Source organism: Pristiophorus japonicus, chromosome 6 (genome assembly GCF_044704955.1).
Source record: "Pristiophorus japonicus isolate sPriJap1 chromosome 6, sPriJap1.hap1, whole genome shotgun sequence".
Taxonomy (NCBI): domain Eukaryota; kingdom Metazoa; phylum Chordata; class Chondrichthyes; family Pristiophoridae; genus Pristiophorus; species Pristiophorus japonicus.
In genome coordinates, this window is record NC_091982.1 from 158,027,916 (window position 1) to 158,048,876 (window position 20,961).

The window sequence follows — 20,961 nt, forward strand, 5'->3', positions numbered from 1 at the left end:
GCAAAATACCTGCAGAAATTGCAGAAATGGACACTGGGGGAAATCGCTGGAAGCTGAAGTTCAGCGCGTACATGTGGAGCACGTATACAGTTCATACACCAGGACGCCACCGATAATGATGAAAGTGCTCCTCAATGGCATCCCAGTATCAATGGAGTTAGACACGGGTGCCAGCCAGTCCCTGATGGGTATCAAACAGTTCGAAAAGTTGTGGGCATCCAAGGCCAGGAGGCCAAAATTATCTCCGATTGACGCACAACTACGGACTTACACAAAGCAGATCATTCCGGTGCTAGGCAACGCCACAGTAGTCATGACCCACAAAGATTCGGAGAACAGGTTGCCACTCTGGATTGTCCCAGGGGATGGTCTCGCACTGCTGGAGAGGAGTTGGCTTGCTGTCATGAACTGGAAATGGGGCGATGTCAATGCAATTTCCTCTGTGGAGCGAGTATCATGCTCACAGGTCCTGGACAAATTTGACTCATTATTTCAACCCGGCATTGGCACTTTCATGGGGGCCAAGGTAGTGATTCACATAAACCCGGACGCCAGGCCAGTACACCACAAGGCCAGAGCGGTGCCGTACGTGATGCGGGAAAAGATAGAAGGCGAATTGGACCGCCTGTTGAGGGAAGGCATCATCTCGCCAGTCGAATTCAGTGACTGGGCGAGCCCGATTGTGCCGGTGCTCAAGGCGGATGGGTCGGTCAGGATATGTGGCGATTACAAGGCCACAATCAATCGGGTGTCACTCCAAGACCAGTACCCGCTACCGAGAGCGGAGGACCTCTTTGCAATGCTATCCGGTGGCAAACTTTTTTCAAAATTGGACCTGACCTCAGCTTACATGACCCAGGAGCTGGCGAGTGAGTTGAAGAAGCTGACCACCATCACGACACACAAGGGGTTGTTTGAGTACAACAGATGTCCGTTCGGGATTCGCTCGGCCGCCGCGATCTTCCAACGAAATATGGAAAGCCTCCTCAAGTCGATTCCAGGGACGGTGGTTTTTCAGGACGACATCCTCATTATGGGTTACGATACTGAAGAACACTTCCACAACCTGGAGGAGGTGCTATGCAGACTGGACCGGGTAGGTCTGCGACTGAAAAAGGCGAAGTGCGTCTTCCTAGCTCCAGAGGTAGAATTCCTGGGGATGAGGGTAGCAGCAGACGGGATCAGCCCTACTGCATCCAAGACGGAAGCGATCCAGAGAGCACCCAGACCCCGTAACACGACGGAGCTGCGTTCGTTCCTGGGGCTCCTGAACTATTTTGGTAACTTTCTTCCCAAATTGAGCACGCTGTTAGAGCCGCTATACGTGCTTCTGCGCAAAGGTCGCGAATGGGTCTGGGGGGACAGCCAGGAAAGGGCTTTTAATAGAGCACGCAATTTGTTATGTTCCAACAATCTGTTAACGCTATATGACCCATGTAAGAAACTTGTGTTAACGTGAGATGCGTCGTCCTATGGTGTCGGGTGTGTGTTGCAGCATGTCAATGCCAAGGGTCAGTTACAGCCGGTAGCTTATGCCTCCAGGAGTCTGTCCCAGGCAGAAAGGGGCTACGGGATGGTACAAAAGGAGGTGCTCGCATGTGTATATGCGGTAAAGAAAATGCACCAGTACCTGTTTAGCAGGAAATTTGAGCTGGAGACAGATCACAAACCCCTAACGTCCCTTTTGGCCGACAACAAGGCCATAAATGCAAATGCATCGGCCCGCATACAGAGGTGGGCACTCACGTTAGCTGCCTATGACGACACAATTCGGCACAGACCGGGCACCGAAAACTGCGCCGATGCACTCAGCAGGCTCCCACTAGCCACCACTGAGGGGGCTACTGAGCATGGTGCTGAGATGGTCATGGCTGTTGAAGCTTTCGGAAGCGAAGGCTCACCCGTGACAGCCCGTCAGATTAAAGTCTGGACAAATAGAGACCCGCTATTGTCTCTAGTCAAGAAATGTGTCCTGAATGGGGACTGGGCAGCCACGTACAGGGCATGCCCTGAGGAATTTAAACCATTTCACAGGCGCAAGGATGAACTCTCATTTCAGGCCGATTGCCTACTGTGGGGAAACCGCGTAGTCATGCCCCAGATGGGCAGGGAGGTGTTCATCAGAGAACTCCACAATGGGCACTCGGGCATTGTCACGATGAAGGCAATTGCCAGGTCACACGTTTGGTGACCAAGGATAGACGCAGATCTGGAACTTTGTGTTCGCAGGTGCAACACGTGTGCCCAGCTGGGCAATGCGCCCAGGGAAGCCCCCCTTAGCCCCTGGCCATGGCCCGCCAAGCCTTGGTCACGCATCCATGTGGACTACGCAGGTCCTTTCATGGGAAAAATGTTTTTGGTTGTAGTAGACGCCTACTCCAAATGGATCGAGTGTGACATTTTAAATTCAAGCACATCCTCTGCCACGGTAGAAAGTCTACGGGCAATGTTCGCCGCCCACGGTCTACCGGACATCTTGGTCAGTGACAATGGCCCGTGCTTCACAAGCACTGAATTCCAGGACTTCATGGCAGGCAATGGAATTAACCATGTTAGAACGGCACCGTTCAAGCCGGCCTCAAACGGCCAGGCAGAACGAGCAGTGCAGATAATCAAACAGGGGATGCTCAGATTCCAAGGGGGTTCCCTACAAACCCGCTTATCACGCTTCCTGTTGGCCTATAGATCCCGACCACACTCGCTCACAGGGGTTCCACCCGCAGAGCTACTAATGAAAAGGATGCTCAAAACCCGATTATCCCTTATACACCCCACCATGAAAGAAATTGTCGAGAGCAGGCGCCAGTCACAATATCACTACCATGACAGGAATGCGAGGGCGCGATGTATTGATGTAAATGATCCTGTTTTTGTCCTCAACTACGCTGCAGGGCCCAAATGGCTCGCAGGCACTGTGGTTGCCAAAGAGAGAAATAGGATTCTGGTAGTTAAACTTACCAATGGACAAATCTGCTGCAAACATATGGATCAAACAAAAAGGAGGTTCAGCAACCCCATAGAAGAAGCAGAGGAAGAACACGATATAGAGTTCACTCCACCACAGGTGACCAAACACCGGAACCAAAGGGAGGAGAGCCCAGTCACTGTGGGCAGTCCGGACAGGCCTGAGGCACTGCAAACAGCAGACACTCAGGCCAGCGCCCAACAACCGGAGCCCCAACTCAGGCGCTCTACAAGGGAGCGTAAACCACCAGAGAGACTCAACTTGTGATCCCAATAAGACTTTGGGGGGGGAGGTGATGTCATGTATTCAACCAGCATTGTAATCCATGTATAAACTGACCTAAGTTGTACACCGTGAGAACACTGACCACTAGGTGGGAGACACTCCTAACCTGGACCTTCAGGTATAAAAGGGGAAGCTCCACCCACCTTGATCACTTGAGTGCTAAGGAATAAAGGACAGGTCACAGACTGACCTTCTCTCAAGCATGGGCCTCGTGTGCATTTATACTGTGTAGTAAGGACATATCAGAAGCTATATCAGAGTTTGTCAACAGCCATCAAGGAGGAAATCTTGGCTGCATTATGGTACAGTCTGGCAGGTAAAACAGACTAGGCAGCAAGTAAACGAATCACCCGATACGTTTGCAGATAGACTGTGGCCGATTTATTTAAGGGCCACTGGAGAAATTCTGATATGGGCAGGCTTAATAGGGGAACCAAGAAACCATTGGCTGAGAACCATAATGCTTAACAGTTTACCACGGCTCAGAGCAAAGGTCAAAGCATGGTTTGATCCAGACGATCTCCAAAATACTGAGGCAGGGGTATTGAGAAGATAGACTCTAGCATTTAGGTCCAGACAAGGGGAAGAGGAGAAACAAAAGGGGAAAGTGCATGAAGTAAGAGGAAATGTTAGGGCAAAGAGAGAATGAAGACAAGAGGGAAGTAATGCGGGTCGATCCAGAGGGTGTTTTAACTGTGGGACGTTGGGACACTGGAGCAAGGATTGTAAGCTCTCGAGAGGAGGGAAGCAAGGTTACGAAGCAGAAAGGAAGATAGCCGACGACCCAGTACAGGTTTTAGTGGCCGCATTACAGCAGGTTATGGGCACGGGTGGAGGAAAGCTGGACGCTGCAGTGGGAGAAAAGGGACCCAATACGTCGGCACCCCCACTTTAACGTTGCGCCCAGCCAGAATACCTGTGTGTGTCTGCTCATCTATAAGTGGGGCAGGCCATGTGTAGATGTGAAGGTGGAACCGTTGGGGGAAGGTAGCTGGTAGATACAGGAGCCTCTAGCACAGTTGTCCACTCACCGAATCCAACCACTTCCCCGTGGTCGAGTGGAGTTCACTTACACTGGCAGGCTTTATGGGTAACGATCAGGCTCAGGCAGTGTCGAAACCCTTAACCATAGAGTTAGGACCTAATACAACAAAGTGGGAATGCATTTTAATGAAGTGGGAACAGCCCGTTTCAGGAGTTCTTGGGGCCGACTACATGTTGGCAAACCACGCCATAGTGGATATGAAGAACAATTGACTATGGGGGACAGCTGATGCAGATAGGATAAGTGAGATTGTAGTGATTCCCAGAGACAGTACAGATATAGGCAGCACCTGCACGATGAAGCCGAAAGGGAGTTATAGAAACATAGAAACATAGAAAATAGGTGCAGGAGCAGGCCATTCAGCTCTTCTAGCCTGCACCGCCATTCAATGAGTTCATGGCTGAACATGAAACTTCAGTACCCCCTTCCTGCTTTCTCGCCATACCCCTTGATCCCCCGAGTAGTAAGGACTTCATCTAACTCCCTTTTGAATATATTTAGTGAATTGGCCTCAACTACTTTCTGTGGTAGAGAATTCCACAGGTTCACCACTCTCTGGGTGAAGAAGTTTCTCCTCATCTCGGTCCTAAATGGCTTACCCCTTATCCTTAGACTGTGACCCCTGGTTCTGGACTTCCCCAACATTGGGAACATTCTTCCTGCATCCAACCTGTCCAAACCCGTCAGAATTTTAAACGTTTCTATGAGGTCCCCTCTCACTCTTCTGAACTCCAGTGAATAAAAGCCCAGTTGATCCAGTCTTTCTTGATAGGTCAGTCCCAACATCCCGCGAATCAGTCCGGTGAATCTTCGCTGCACTCCCTCACTAGCAAGAATGTCCTTCCTCAAGTTAGGAGACCAAAACTGTACATAATACTCCAGGTGTGGCCTCACCAAGGCCCTGTACAACTGTAGCAACACCTCCCTGCCCCTGTACTCAAATCCCCTCGCTATGAAGGCCAACATGCCATTTGCTTTCTTAACCGCCTGCTATACCTGCATGCCAACCTTCAATGACTGATGTACCATGACACCCAGGTCTCGTTGCACCTTCCCTTTTCCTAATCTGTCACCATTCAGATAATAGTCTGTCTCTCTGTTTTTACCACCAAAGTGGATAACCTCACATTTATTCACATTATACTTCATCTGCCACGCATTTGCCCACTCACCTAACCTATCCAAGTCACTCTGCAGCCTCATAGCATCCTCCTCGCAGCTCACACTGCCACCCAACTTAGTGTCATCCGCAAATTTGGAGATACTACATTTAATCCCCTCGTCTAAATCATTAATGTACCAATGTAAACAGCTGGGGCCCCAGCACAGAACCTTGCGGTACCCCACTAGTCACTGCCTGCCATTCTGAAAAGTACCCATTTACTCCTACTCTTTGCTTCCTGTCTGACAACCAGTTCTCAATCCACGTCAGCACACTACCCCCAATCCCATGTGCTTTAACTTTGCACATTAATCTCCTGTGTGGGACCTTGTCGAAAGCCTTCTGAAAGTCCAAATATACCACATCCTTTGTCCACTTTACTGGAAACATCCTCAAAAAATTCCAGAAGATTTGTGAAGCATGATCTCCCTTTCACAAATCCATGCTGACTTGGACCTATCATGTCACCATTTTCCAAATGCGCTGCTATGACATCCTTAATAATTGATTCCATCATTTTACCCACTACTGAGGTCAGGCTGACCGGTCTATAATTCCTTGCTTTCTCTCTCCCTCCTTTTTTAAAAAGTGGGGTTACATTGGCTACCCTCCACTCGATAGGAACTGACTTAGAAAGATTAGTCGATAGCGTTCTGGCCAGGTATCAAGGGCATGTATGGGAGAATATAGATGCATTTGCAATGCACAAGCATGATTGCAGTAGAGTAACTGAGGTAGAGGTGAAGATAGACCGGGACCCAATGACACGGCCCCAGATACAGTATAATTTTCCCCGGGAAGCAGAAAAAGATTTGGAAACTGCTATAAATTCCCTGGTGGATCAAGGTGTGTTAAGAACCATAGCCATGTAGACTCACCCCTATGGCTAGTAAAGAAGCCCGATAACTCATGGAAGGCCACGGTAGATTACCGAGTCCTGAATAAAAATATTCCAGCCTGTGCACCCACGGTAGCAGTGGTAGCAGACTTGATAGGGAGGGATCCCTGCGGCCGCAACAACTTTTACCGTGCTGGACAATTCAAACGGGTTTTGGTCTATTCCCCTGAGACGGGAAGACCAGTATAAATTTGCCTTTACCTTTAAGGGTCAGCAGTACACGTGGAAATGTATTCCAAAAGGTTTCACAAGTCTCTCAATCTTTCACCAGAGTATGACCGAGGCACTAAAAGGTTTTAGCCAGCCGAATCGGCCAACCTGTTTTATTCTCCGAAAGTGCGGAGGACCACAGGCCATTATTGAGTGAATCGTTGCTTTTGTTAAAAGAAGCAAGTTTTAAAGTGAATCCGAAGAAAGATCAAGTCGGCCAAGAGGAGGTGCAGTTTCTAGGATTGACCATTAGAGCAGGAGAAAGAGCTATCGATGGAGCCAAGAGAAAGGCAGTCCAGGAGCTACCCGTTCCTAAGGACGTGTCTGAGGTAAGGTCTTTCCTGGGAATGTTGGGTTACTGCAGTGAATGTATCAAAGAATGTGCAGCCATGGCAATGCTTTGTTGAGGCTTCTTAGGAAAGTAATAGAGTGGGAAAGGAATGAGAGTTGTCAGGAAACTTTCATTCATTTAAAGGAGGTGTTACAGACAGCACCAGCATTGGGAGCAATAAATAGGGACCAGGACTTTACTCTGGAGGTAGCAGCTATTGGGGACAGTTTGAGTGCAGTGTTACTCCAGGAGCAACATGACAAGCTGAGATCAGTGGCCTACGCCTCCCGAGTTCTCACAGAAGTAGAAAAGAGCTTTTTGAATTGCGAGCGACAGCTGTTAGCAACTATTTTGGACAGTAAAACATTTTCGGTTGCTCACAGGATTAGCTACAGTGACTCCACTGACCTGTCATACCCCAACACAAATGTTACTGGGGGTAGGAGGAAAGATGAGACAGTGAGCAGTAACAGGATTGCCCGCTGGACATTGTTGCTTACTCAGTTAGACCTGATGGTAGAAAGGCTAAGAGAACCAAAGCTAGCCCTGAACCTGGTTTATCCGGGAGCAACTCACGTGTGTTCAGTGGAAGGAGTGTGGGATTTAAATGTGGGATTCCGAGCAGTTGAACACCCGACAGGCAGAGACATTTATGTAGATGGGTCTGGTTCAGTAACGAATGGAGAGAGAAAAACAGGCTGCGGGATTTATGATCCAGAAGTAGGGACAGAAAAGGCCATAAAGCTCCACAACACTTTAAGTGCGCAGCAGGTCGAACTGGCAGCCGTAGCAAATGTGGTCACACACCCTAGTGAATTCCCAACTCCCTATACGATATGTTTGGACTCCATGTTAACTTGTAACTCCTGTAGAGTATTCAGCAATATGGGCTAGGCGAGGGTTTAAGTCCTCAGATAGGAAGCTGTTGATGATGGCTCCATTGTTAAGTCATTCTGGACGTCACAGGTAGGGACCAGAAGGAATTCTACATCCAAAAGGTCAAAGCACACTCTAAGACAGAGCCCAAGTGGGAAGGAAATGAGAAAGCTGACATACTGGTCAAAACAGGGGCAGGAGAAGGGACACCTTGGAACCCATATCACTGTGGACAGATTATGGCTGTAACAGGCAGAGAGGGGCCCAAAGAAGTACCATTGCTGCCTGATTTAAAACAGGCTCAGCTACGAGATGCAGACCTTAGAGTAGCGATTAGAGACAAGATAGACGGGAAGTCTGCAGCGGGACCTTTAGGAGCTGCAGACATAGCAGTAAAGCAGGGAATGCTATTTAAAGGAGATATTTGGATCGTGCCTGTGCAGTGCAGGGAAGAATTCTTGCAGCTAGCACATGGGGGTCCAGGGCCTGGACATCCAGGGCCAGAAACAACATGGAATAAAGTGGAGGCCGTGTGATAGTGGCCCGGGCTTAGAAACAATATAAAGGATTATTGTCAGAATTGTCTAGTATGTGGCACAAACAATCCAGACCCCACCGGAGAAAGGCTCCGTTGGGACACACGAGGAGTGTAGAGGGGCCATGGCAGTCTGTACAGACAGATTTCATTGGGCCACTGACCACCTCAGGCAGAGGCAATAAATATTGCCTGGTGTTAGATCTTTTCACGAAATGGTTCGAAGCTTTTCCTTGTAGGGCGGCCACCACCGCACTAGTCACAGCAAAGATTCTGGTGCGAAAATTACTTTCTCGATGGGGATTACCCCTGATAGTGGAATCAGATCAAGGGAGTCATTGCACCGGAGCGATAATGCAGGCCACCCTAAAGCTGTTCGGGATACAGGGGAAATGGCATGTGGCGTTTAACCCCCAATCATCAGGACTAGAAGAGAGGACAAACCGGACCTTAAAAGAGAGGCTTAGGAAGGAGATAGGAAATACTCCGAAGAAATGGGATGAGATCCTACCCTTAGTACTGATGAATCACCGAGTCATTCTCTCTAAAAGTACAGGACACTCCCTGCATGGGCTGATGACAGGGAGATTAATGAGGATTCCGACTCTTATATTAACACCAGTCCTGACTGAAACGCAGGTTAATGAGGTCACACGGGACAGGTTTGTCAGAGATCTGTACGATACTCTGAAGGGGCTGCATTGGGAAGCAGCTAACAATAGGGTAGGCAGCACCAGCAGAATAAACTGCTGCTGAAACCCTGGGTTACACAGGAATGGAGGGTAGGGGATCAGGTAATGGTCAGGAATTATGCCAGAGTAGGGGCATTTGAACAGTTGTACAAAGGACCATATAACATAGTAGACAAGGCAAGCCCTATGCCAGCTGCCAAAACGAATAAAGCAGTTCCACATAAACCAATATAAGCTGTACAACCCCGGAGAGAAAAGTAAAAAGTGGGCCAAGGCCCAAGGAACTGCGATGACTTTGATTACTGTAAGCCTTCCACCCATGCTGTGGGATGATGACGATGGAGATGTAAGGGACGGAGCATTAAGACGGAGTGGTCGGGTTCCACGACCTAGGGTGCCCTGGACGCCTCCTCCATCTCCACCCCCAAGTCTCCGAAAGCCTAAGCATGGGGATAAAGGAAGATGAAAGCAGTGATCTAAATCATATAAATGTAACTGAAGGAGGACCTGTGAGGGGGAGACTCCTCACAGAGCAGGTGTATTTCTTTCATTTTGTCTTGACGAGATAAGGTGGATGTTATGGATGAGCATGTAGATGGCCCTGATTATAGCAGGATGGGGAGATCGGGGAGACACCGAGACATTCCTTACATACGGGTGTATGGGAGGAACCGGCCCAACCGTAACTCAAGGGGGAGCAATACGGAGCAACAAGGGCACAAACACCTATGCACACACTGAGAGTTGGCCAGGGTGGTTAGAGTCAAATTTGACCAAGTACTCCAGACATACCGAGGGTAAACTTGGGGGAGGTATCAGTGTCCTGCCCCAGGGTAAACATCACAACCAGAAAGGTACGAGTGAAAGAGGGTAGACGATTTTGTCTGGAATGTAAAGGGAGTACCCCCATGGGAGGGTGGTGGTGGTTACGGAAAACAGACAGGAGGAAAATTAATGCATCCACAGAATGGGAGAAATTGGGTAATAGTTCAAACAGGCGGACCACAGGAACAAAAGAAGGGGAAAAATTGTGTTGGGAGAAGTGGTGGAAGGAGGAACAAGGGATTTATGTCTGTGTGGTTGGATCAAACCACAAGTGCAGGAGAGATGTGCCGATTGTTTTTGAACGTATACGGCAGGATTCCGGGTCAGGTATGAATTGGACGCAGAGTTTTGATTCTTGTGTAACCTTTAACCCTCCAAAAGCAGTCAATGCAACCGAGCTGATCGAGAGCAGATTAAAACCTCACCCTAAAATGCTGGAGATTTCAAACCAAGAAGTTCCATGTCCTGTTCTAATACCCAGGCCTAAGAATGGGCTGGTGTTAACCCCAACAGGGAAAATGTTGTATCATACTGTGTATTTCGAAGTAGCATCGGTTATTCTGAATTTAACAAAGTTACAATTACCCCGGTGGTGCCCGCCAGAAACAGAAAAGTTATATGAGCGATTGTTAAGAGAAATGTTTAAGCAATTCTATCAGAAGAATTACGGGGACGAAAGTTAGGGGGAAGAGTACAAACTGATAAGCAACAGTCAGACGGGCTGGGGGAGACAAAAAGGGGAACTGCTGAATGAGATGGCTACGTCGTTTAATACAGGGACATTACTGGTCAATAGTGTAGACAACGCTCAATTGCAAGTCCTTAAGTAAATACCTTAAGGGACCAGTTAAAGAAAATACTGGGGGAGAGTAGTGACATAGAGGGTCACGAACTACAGGAAGACCAGATAAAGACAATCCATTTGAAGGAGATGATAGCTGAGGTGGAGACACACGCTCAGACCAAGCTGCTCAGAATGACGTGTGTGTCATGTACGGGGCTTGGTTGTTAAATGAAGGACGTAGTAATTTAGAGGATTTAAAACAAGGCCATGTACCATCGTGGGTCAGTAACAAGCACCAGAAGCTTTGAGTGTCGACAATAACCTCCTGAATTCGTGGCAGCTACGGTCAGCCTCCGAAGCGTACCCAGTCCCGGTCAACTGTGGTCAGAGTAAACAATCTATAATGGGGATAGTACTTAGAATACTAGTGATGGATCAGTCGCAATGACACGTACCGTTATACCGGGTGAAAACATTGGGGTAATTCGCAACGGGGTACATGTGAAACATCATAAAACCCCTCAATATGTGGTGAAATTAGGAGACTCAATAACTGGTGCTAGCCTGGAGGGATGTCAGAGAGGAGGTACACATGTGGTATTGTACCCCTATCATCTGAATCCTTTCGACCGGCCGGTATGTGGGTTCAAGTACGAGGACGGGCAGCTTATAAGCTGTATCATGGAAGTGACGGCTCACAACCATGTCCCGTCACAGGTTGCGTACAAGGGAAACGGGACATACTGTGTCACCACCAGCGAAAGTCGGTATAGAGTACACCATGACCCAGTGAAAGATTCTACCTTTTGCTTCAAACCCCAGGTAGAGACACAAGTAGCACAAGAAAGGATAATTCCTATCTCAGACCACAAACATATCAGTATTACAGTCAACGATACTTTACCGAAACTCCAGGGATACATATCGCGTTTTGGATTACCCGAACATTTGACTGAACTATTAAAGAACATCGAGCTGTCCCACAAACATTATTACACATTACACCAAAAGAGCGAAAAAGTAAGGGAGGAAATCAAGGAAATGATTGCCCCTACACGGTGGGATGTGGGACTCAATATTGAGATCACCCCCTGGGTTCAAATCGTATCACACTTGTTAGTAATTGTATAGTTAGTAATAGTGTTGTATCTATTCGTCTTGTCCTGTAAATTAAGGCAAAAGACGAGGGAAGGGAAACTTGAAGGGTTATTAAAATGAACTAAGGCCAAAGTGTTTGTAAAAGTATAAACTGATGTTAGATAAATTAAGGCCAAACTATGGCCCAAAAATCCCGGTTTTTCCTTCCCGCGGGCGTTCGAATGGAATATAGAGAAAAGAGGCACACCTAGCTGAAGCTGCTGCGGCCACAAGTGATCCCGGTCCGGAGGCCTCTCCTGACTGCACGTCGCAGCGCGTGCATGTTGGGAGATGCGCAGGCCTAGAGCTGGAGTTACATGGCTCTGGGCAGCCAATCAAGTGTGGTATATTCTCATTCATAGCAATAAGAGTTTTGTAAGTCCGAAACTCCTATCACTATGAATGAGAAACACCCCAAAACACTAATATACAATAATAAAAGATAGAAAAAATGCACAACATATTTTTATTAATTTAAATAAAAGTTATTTATGGATTTAAAAAAATATATTTTCCCGATTTAAAAAAAAGTTTTTTTAATACTGCTTTAAAATAAACTTACCGTAGTGGTGAGAGTGTTTTTTAACAATAAAATGTGTTTTTATAACTTTATTTTACAATGTTTTTGTGTATTTTAAAACTCTTACACCTGTAAAAGTAAGCTATGCGCCTGCTTTTATGAGGCGCAAGAGTTTTGAGGACATTTGCTGGGCAAGATATCCGTAAATCCCGCAATCTTGCCCTTGCAAACCAGAAACTTGACAAATCGGAAAAGCCGGTTTTCAGCGCATGCGCATTGTGCGTTGAAAACTGGCTTTTCCAATGCCTTCCCGGGTCCGCAGAAACTCCGTACGCATCCGGGGAGCCTGGGATTTCCACGCCGTTATTTTGTTGTAAAAAGTATGTAATGTTGAGATTTGACTGAATGCACCCAAAAAGGCTCAGGAAAAAGAAGAAGCCACCTAGAGTAATGTCTCTATGTTTATAACAAGACACATTGGGCCCAAGTTTCCACACGATAAAAAAACGGGCGCCCCTCAGAGCTGGGCGCCCGTTTTTCGCGCCGAAAGCGGCGCCGGAAAAAAAACGCGCAATTCTGGAGCGCCCTGCAGCTCCATGTCTGCCTGGCGCGGCGCCCAAGGGGTGGAGCCTACCACTCGCACCGATTTTGTAAGTGGGAGGGGGCGGGTACCATTTAAATTAGTTTTTTTCCTGCCGGCAACCCTGCGCCTGCGCGTTGGAGCGTTCGCGCACGCTCAGTGTGAAGGAAACATTGGCACTCGGCCATTTTTGTAGTTCTTTGTAGCTGTTTAATTTTTGAACATTTTTTAATAAAAGCACATTGCCATCAGCACATCAGCACTGAGGCTTCTTGCAGCAGTGAGAAGGCTGCAGGAAGCCTCAGAAAGTTGAGGCAGCCGTTTCCCTCCCACCCCCCCGCGGGAACGGCTTCCTCCTCCCCCCCCGCGGGAACGAACGGCTGCCTCAATTCTCCCTGCCTGAAGCACTTTCACACAGGTAGGAAGAAGTTTATTTAATCTTTTCTTTGCTTATAAATGTTTATTCAGGTTGGATTTATTTGTATAATATTTGTAGAAGTATAAATAAGGATTTATTGTCGAATTTAATGAGTTCCCTTCCCCCCCCCCACCTCGTTCTGGACGCCTAATTTGTAACCTGCGCCTGATTTTTTAATGTGTAGAACAGGTTTTTTCAGTTCTACAAAAATCTTCACTTGCTCCATTCTAAGTTAGTTTGGAGTACGTTTTCACTGTGGAAACTTTGAAATCAGGCGTCAGTGGCCGGACACGCCCCCTTTTGAAGAAAAAATTCTGTTCCAAAGTGAAACTGTTCTACCTGACTAGAACTGCAGAAAAAAAAATGTGGAGAATTGTGATTTCTAAGATAGTTCGTTCTCACACCAGTTGCTCCTAAAAATCAGGCGCAAATCATGTGGAAACTTGGGCCCATTAAAGGGGGAAGTGTAAGGGTTACACATTTCATGATCAAGGCACAGCAAGAGGCCACGGGCTGATTATGGTTTAAAACAAAAACCTGTGGGACTGTTGGGCGGGATAAAGAGCACCAGCCTGGGGCAGGTGGCGACTCATAACTGTTTAATGCAATTTCTGCGTTCAGGAGCGAAACCCGATTAACATTGAGACAAAGGGTTTTGATAAAATCAAGCAGAGAAGCCCATGGATTAATTGGCTGAAGGGAAAAAAAACAGTTCCTTATGGCGAATACACGTCTGCGCAAATCCAGGACCACAAAGGATCCCACGAGGCATATATTTTTAGATAGCGAGGCACAAAAGATAAGGAGTTATCTTTGGCCCTGCTGATTTCATGCACAGAGTGGTGGAAGCAACAGTTAACGAGGTGCGAATTGTAACCATCCGAACAGACCCAGACCCATCATCACAGCCATCGAGACTCATCCAGATGCATCAACTGGAAGTAGCCCAGCAGGAGACTTGTATAATCGAATGGATATATATGAAGGAGCTCACAGAGGTAAAACACCGCAGAACAACAGGTCAAAGGAACAACAACCACGAAGGGGAACAATGGAAAGAAGATCAAGAAGAGAGAGACGACGAGAAGGAAACACAAGCAGGAGGAGAGACAAGCAGAGAAACAAGCAACTGGTATCCAACATCTTCCCGAGCTCCACGAGCCTACAATCGACAACAGCAGCAACTGGCTAGATGGGTGATTGTATGTCTTCGATTAATCTCTAAGAAGTCCAGTTCTGTCATTTTTAGTTGTTTTTTTGTGTAATAAACTAACACTTGTGTTTAAGCCTAAACTTTGCGTTACCTGGAGTCTTTCCTGTAAATCCTGAGGTCTATGAATCAAAGTAGAGTGGAAAACGAACACCCTACATGCTCCAAAAGGAGTATTTGACGCGGGGCTCCGCTAGTCAAACACTGCTCCTGCCTTTCATTGCCTGGGCCTATGCTTCATGCAAATGGCCTTGCACGGCAAGCTCTAGTCGAGTAACTGCATTCAGTTGGTTTTTACATAGAATTCCACAGAAAACTAGAGTACAGAAACTGCCCAACTGGTCTATGCTCCACACAAGCCTCCTCCCCACCCCCTACTTCATCTCACCCTCAGTATAACCATCTATTCCTTTCTCCCTTAAGTGCTTATCTAGCTTCCCCTTAAATGCATCCATTCTATTCACCTCAACTACTCCTTGTGGTAGTGAGATCCACATTCTAACCACTCTGGGTAAAGAAGTTTCTCCTGAATTCTTTATTGGATTTATTAGTGACTGCCTTATATTTATGGCTCCTAGTTTTGCATTTCTCCACAAGTGGAAACATTTTCTCTACGTCTACCCCATCAAACCCCTTCATAATTTTTAAAGACCTCTACCACATCACCCCTCAGCCTTCTGTTTTCTAGTGAAAAGAGCCCCAGCTTGTTCAGTCTTTCCTGATAGTTATATCCTCTTAGTTCTTGTAAAATTTTTTGGTACCTTTTCCTCTATATCCTTTTTGTAATATAGAGACCAGGGGGCTAAATTGCCCTAGACCACACTTGAATTAAGTGACGATTTAGCGCCCAGCGAGATGGGCTGCTAAATCTCATTGATTGGGCACTTAGAAAGAGAAAAAGTTGTGGGACAGTATCAGAGGTGGGAATGTCCTCCGCGATGCGCTGCCGGGGCGTTGGCGGGCCATGTCACTCAGCGCCGCACTGAGCACATCAGTGCAAGGCTGATGACGTCAGTAATGCGGTGCGATGATGCGTCACAACATCCCTCCCCTTCTAAAGGGGAGGGCCCCTGCAAATTCTGCAGCCACCTTTGTGGTGCCCACTGGGCTACCAGGGAGGGTTTTGGCTGGGGATGCCGGGCTGCAAGTTGGTGGCCCGGCCACACTAGCGGCTGCCATTGTTGCCGAACTGCAAAGTCGGCCGACAAAAAAAGATGGCGGCTGTGGCCTAAGGGCAGCCAGTGCACCCCAGTAATGACAGCTTCATGCCCCGCGACACTGTCGTTGGTATCGCCCCATGCCAACCTCGTGTCCCGCGGGACAATTTCCCACGCGGGGCGCAAAGTATTCAGTGCAGGGTGTGCGTGCACAGCGATGATGTCATTGCCGCTTACGCCCCTGCTCGGGGCGAAAACTACAGGTGGTGTCGCAAACCCGTTTTTGCCCGCAGAATCCCGGGGGGGGGGGTTTGGGGGGGAGGGGGGGAAGGGGGTGCCACCATGCCCGGGCAATAAAAAATTTGTTTCCCGAAGGTGCTATTGGTGCCATAAAAAGGCGCAATTTCGGTCTGACGAAGTTTGTCATAATTTCTCTGCTTTTCAATTCTATTCATCTAGAAATGAACCCCAATGCTTTGTTTGTAATTTTATGGCCTTGTTAACCTGCATTGCTACAGTTAATGATTTGTAACTCTGTACACCCATATTCTTTTGTTCCTCTGCCCCATTTAGCTACTTAGGCCTAGAGATTAGGTATCTACCGGAAAGGGGACATCTTGCGCCAGGCGTGATCAAGCAGGGTGCTAGGCTGAGTGATCGCAGCATCGACACTACCAACATACCGAACCGGGTCTAATGTCATCATTTGATGACACGTCATCAGCCAGTTTCCTTAAAGGGACCATGTTCACATTGATTTTGACAGTTGTGCTTTCAGTGTTCTACAGCATTGAGGTGCTGCAAACACTGACCAGTACTGTACAGAGGTGCACGGCTGCACCCAGGTTCTCTTATGACTCCCTCCATATCCTTATGCAGGGAGTCACAGTACGCAGGGAGGTTCTCTTCCTTTCCAATGTTCACATAAAGTATCTGTTAATGTATTGTCAAATTGAAATCTTTATTTTCAATACGTTGCACAGATTTGTGTTCACCTTTGAAAGTGGCTTCGTGAGTTGTAGTGAATGGTGAGACATAACGGTACCACCCGCAATGGTGATGAATGTGAAAAGAATGGCTTGGGCATTGTAGAGAAGCTTTATGGTGTTGGTGTGGGGTGGTGCCAACCTAGCACAGCATGTGGCATTCCTGGCCTCCCGGGCAGCAAGGTGGTTATGTGCTAATGTCCTGTGCTCTGTGCAGCATCAGGTGATTGCGGAGAAGGTTGATGTTGTTGTTGGTGATACTGCTGATGTTTAGTGATGTTGGTGTTGGGGCTGATTGTGGTGGGATTCTGAGAACCACGGTGAAATATTTTCAAGGGCACTGTGCTGATGGAATAGAGGGCATCTGAAGTTGTAATGACAGAAGAGATCTATCAATGGTGAGAGAGGTTGTTCCAAGGAAGTGACAGTGGATAGCGAGGTTACTCCAAACACTTGCAAACTGCATAAAGCTCAAAAGTGTCTTCCTAATCCTGAAGATTCCAGCTTTTAAGATTGGAAAGTGAACAGCTGTGAAATGGTAGCTTTTATACCACATTTACAGCTGTCACCTAGATACTGATGGAACACCAGAGCTACTTACCTGACCTGATTCCTGAGCACCGTGAACCTCATCAAAAAGCTGGAAAAATGCTAAGTACAGCGCAAAATGGTGTTTAACAAGCTTGTAATAATCTAAATTGCTTGGTGTCAGGTCTCTTCAGCGCTGACAGACCTGACACCTGGGAGACTAGTGTAGAGGCGGGTTGACAACAGTCAATCATTTTAAATTTCACAGCTGACCAGCCTCCGATCTGGTCCACTCAGCTCCTGTAAAATTACTGCCTTTATGTCAGTTTTCACATTAGAGGAAGAGGATAATATACCTGACTTTCCAGGGAAACTAATAATGTATCAAGGACTGGAACTTACTAAAGTTAACATAAGCAAGAAAACAATATTCAAAAACATAATGGCACTAAAAACTGACAAATCCACAGGACCTGATGGTTTCCATGCCAGGGTTTTAAGTGAAGTAGGTGAGGAAATTAGAGATACTATAACTATAATCTTCCAAACCATTGTCGATTAAGGAATTGTCGCTTTAGATTGGAAAATTGCAAGTATAACTCCATTATTGAAGAAAAGTGAGAGAGACAAACTAGGAAATTATAGTCCTGTTAGTCTCACATCTGTTGTGGGGAAGTAATTGGAATCTATAATTAAGGACAGAGTGATTGAGTACGTAGAGTAATTTGAGCTGAGTAGAGAGAGCCAACATGGATTTTAAAGGGTAGGTCATGACTAACAAACATAATTGCATTTTTTGAAGAAATAACTAAAGTAGTAGACAGGAGAATGTCGATGGATATAGTTTATATGGACTTCCAGAAGGCATTTGAAAAGGTTCCACATAAGAGACTGTTAGCTGAAATAAAAGAGATTTAGGGCCCATGTACACAGATCCCAAAGCAAGTGCTCTACTTGGAATTCCTACACGGCAAGTGAGCCCCAGGTGGGCAGAGGAAATGTTTCAAGGACACCCTCAAAGCCTCCTTGATAAAATGTAACATCCCCACCGGCACCTGGGAGTACCTGGCCAAAGATCGCTCTAAGTGGAGGACGAGCATCTGGGAGGGCGCTGAGCACCTCGAGCCTCGTTGCCAAGAGCATGCAGAAGGCAAGCGCAGACAGCGGAAGGAGTGTGCGGCAAACCAGGCTCCCCACCCACCCTTTCCTCCAACGACTGTCTGTCCCATCTGTAACAGAGATTGTAATGCTTGTATTGGACTGTTCAGTCACCTGAGAACTGAGTGGAAGCAAGTCTTCCTCGATTTTGAGGGACTGCCTATAATGATGACACAGATCACTAAAATGCAATAGTCAGGTACAAAAATAATCAAAAGGGCTAATGGAATGTTAACCTTTATAACTCGAGGACTAGGATATAAAGAGGATGAAGTTTTGCTGCAGCTATACAATGCCCTGGTCAGACCACATCTGGCGCTCGGTGTACAGTTCTGGACACCGCACCTTAGAAAGGATGTATTGACTTCGGAAGGAGTGCCGCGCAGATTCACCAGAATGTTACAAAGGGGTCCTAGAATTGGATTATGAAGTGAGATTAAATAAACCAGGATTGTATTCACTGGAATATAAAAGATTAAAGGGTGATTTGACTGAAGTTTTTAGGATTTTGAAAGGAATTGATAGGGTAGATAGAGAGAAATATTTACTGCTGGTAGGGGAACTGAGGATAAGGTTACCTTAATATCAGAGCCAGGTCATTCAGGAGAGAAGTTAGGAAACATTTCGTCACGCAAACTGTGGTAGAATTGTGGAACTCTCTCCTACAACGAGCAGGAGATGCTACCTCTATTAATACCTGACCTGGGAGATTACAATACTAACACTGATACCTTCTCCACAGTGCAAACATCTCTCAAATTGACCAGCAGATGGGGCTAAATTCAAAGTCAGGTCCTAAAGGTGAAAGGTCAATGTCTAAACCACGGAACCACTCGATCCCCTGGCCGTTTTGTACGGTATATTTTTGGTGGCATCGAATAACACAGAATAATCAGCAAAGCCACAAGTCTGAAATCCACACTACGTGAAGTTGAATTATGAAAACATTCATACACTGGGCCCTGATAATGGCAGGGCTTCAAGACTCCTCATTGGACTGGCACAACAGCTTTATGGTAACAGCAGAATAAGTGAGACAAGGTGGCCTAAAGGACTCTCCACAGAAGGTGCTGTGAAAGAAAATCAAGAACCACAGCTCCACCCCTCAGAACCACAGTCATCATCATCATCATCATAGGCAGTCCCTCGGAATCGAGGAAGACTTGCTTCCACTCTTAGAATGAGTCCTTAGGTGGCTGAACAGTCCAATATGAGAGCCACAGTCCCTGCCACAGGTGGGACAGACAGCTGTTGAGGGGAAGGGAGGGTGAGACAGGTTTGCCGCACGTTCTTTCCGCTGCCTGCGCTTGTCTTCTGAATGCAGTAGGCAATGAGACTCGAGGTGCTCAGCGCCCTCCCGGATGCGCTTCCTCCACTTGGGGCGGTCTTTGGCCAGGGACTCCCAGGTGTCGGTGGGGATGTTGCACTTTATCATGGAAGCTTTGAGGGTGTCCTTGTAAGGTTTCCTCTGCCCACCTTTGGCTCACACCGTGGGACTCTAATAAAAGGCATCAAACCGCATTGCGCTCTTACATGAACCAACTTTACAGGGAGACAACAATAAACAGTTCAGCCAACTGGGTGGTGTAGTGAGTTAGTGAGACACTGGCCTTCACCGGTAGGACTTGGGTTTGGATCTGGGCCAGACTGATGGGTAAAAGTCTCCTGCGTCTGCTAGGTTAACGGGCCCTACTTGAAATATAGAGTAGATCAGAGAATCGATGACATCTTTTGAATAAGAGTAAGGCAAGTTTCTCCACACAGCCGTTCTATTTGATGTCTTTATCAATGATGTTCTGGATGGTCTATGAGTGTCTATTTCATAACTTATTAAAGAACGTTGATAAATGATAAAGTGTTCTTTTGGCGGACTTACCTGAGGATCTGTTGACCTCCTTTCACCACCTTAGTTCTACCTCTCCGCCACCTCTCTCAACCCCTCCACTGCCTCTTTATTGACAGACTGCCTGATATCTTGAATGAGTCGCAATTTTATCCAGTTAAACATTGGTATGATCGAAGTCATCATCTTCGGCCCCTGATACAAATTCCGTAAGTTGGCCTCCGATTTCAACCCCTCTTCGACAGCTTATTCGACCCTGAGCTTCTGACCTCATCTACACTCCATCACGAAGACCGCCTCCTTCCACCTCTAACATTGCCTGTCTCCAGCTCTGCCTCAGTCCATCTTCTGCCTTTGTCACATCCAGACTCAACTATTTTAATGCTCTCTTGGCCATCCAACCAACCTTCACCCACATCCCCCCTCCCCCAAACTTCAGCACATCCAAAACTCTGCTGCCTGTATCTGTCCCACACCAGGTCCCGCTCATCCGTCATCTGTGCTCGCTGATCTTCATTAGCTCCAGATGCCCCAATGCCTCACATTCTTGATCCTGGTGTTTAAATCCCTTCACGACCTCATCCCTCCTTGCTTCTGTAATCTTCTCCAGCCTTCAACCCTCCGAGAACTCTGCAGTCCTCCAACTCTGTCCTCTTGTGCATCTTCCCTCCCTTGACCTTAGCATTCTGGCCAATGCCTTCAGCCATCTGGGCCCCACACTCTGGAAATCCCTCTCGGCCACCTGTCCTCCTTTAAGACATGCCTTAAAACTCATTTATGACCAGCTTTTACACCATCTCTTTCTTCGGTTCGGCA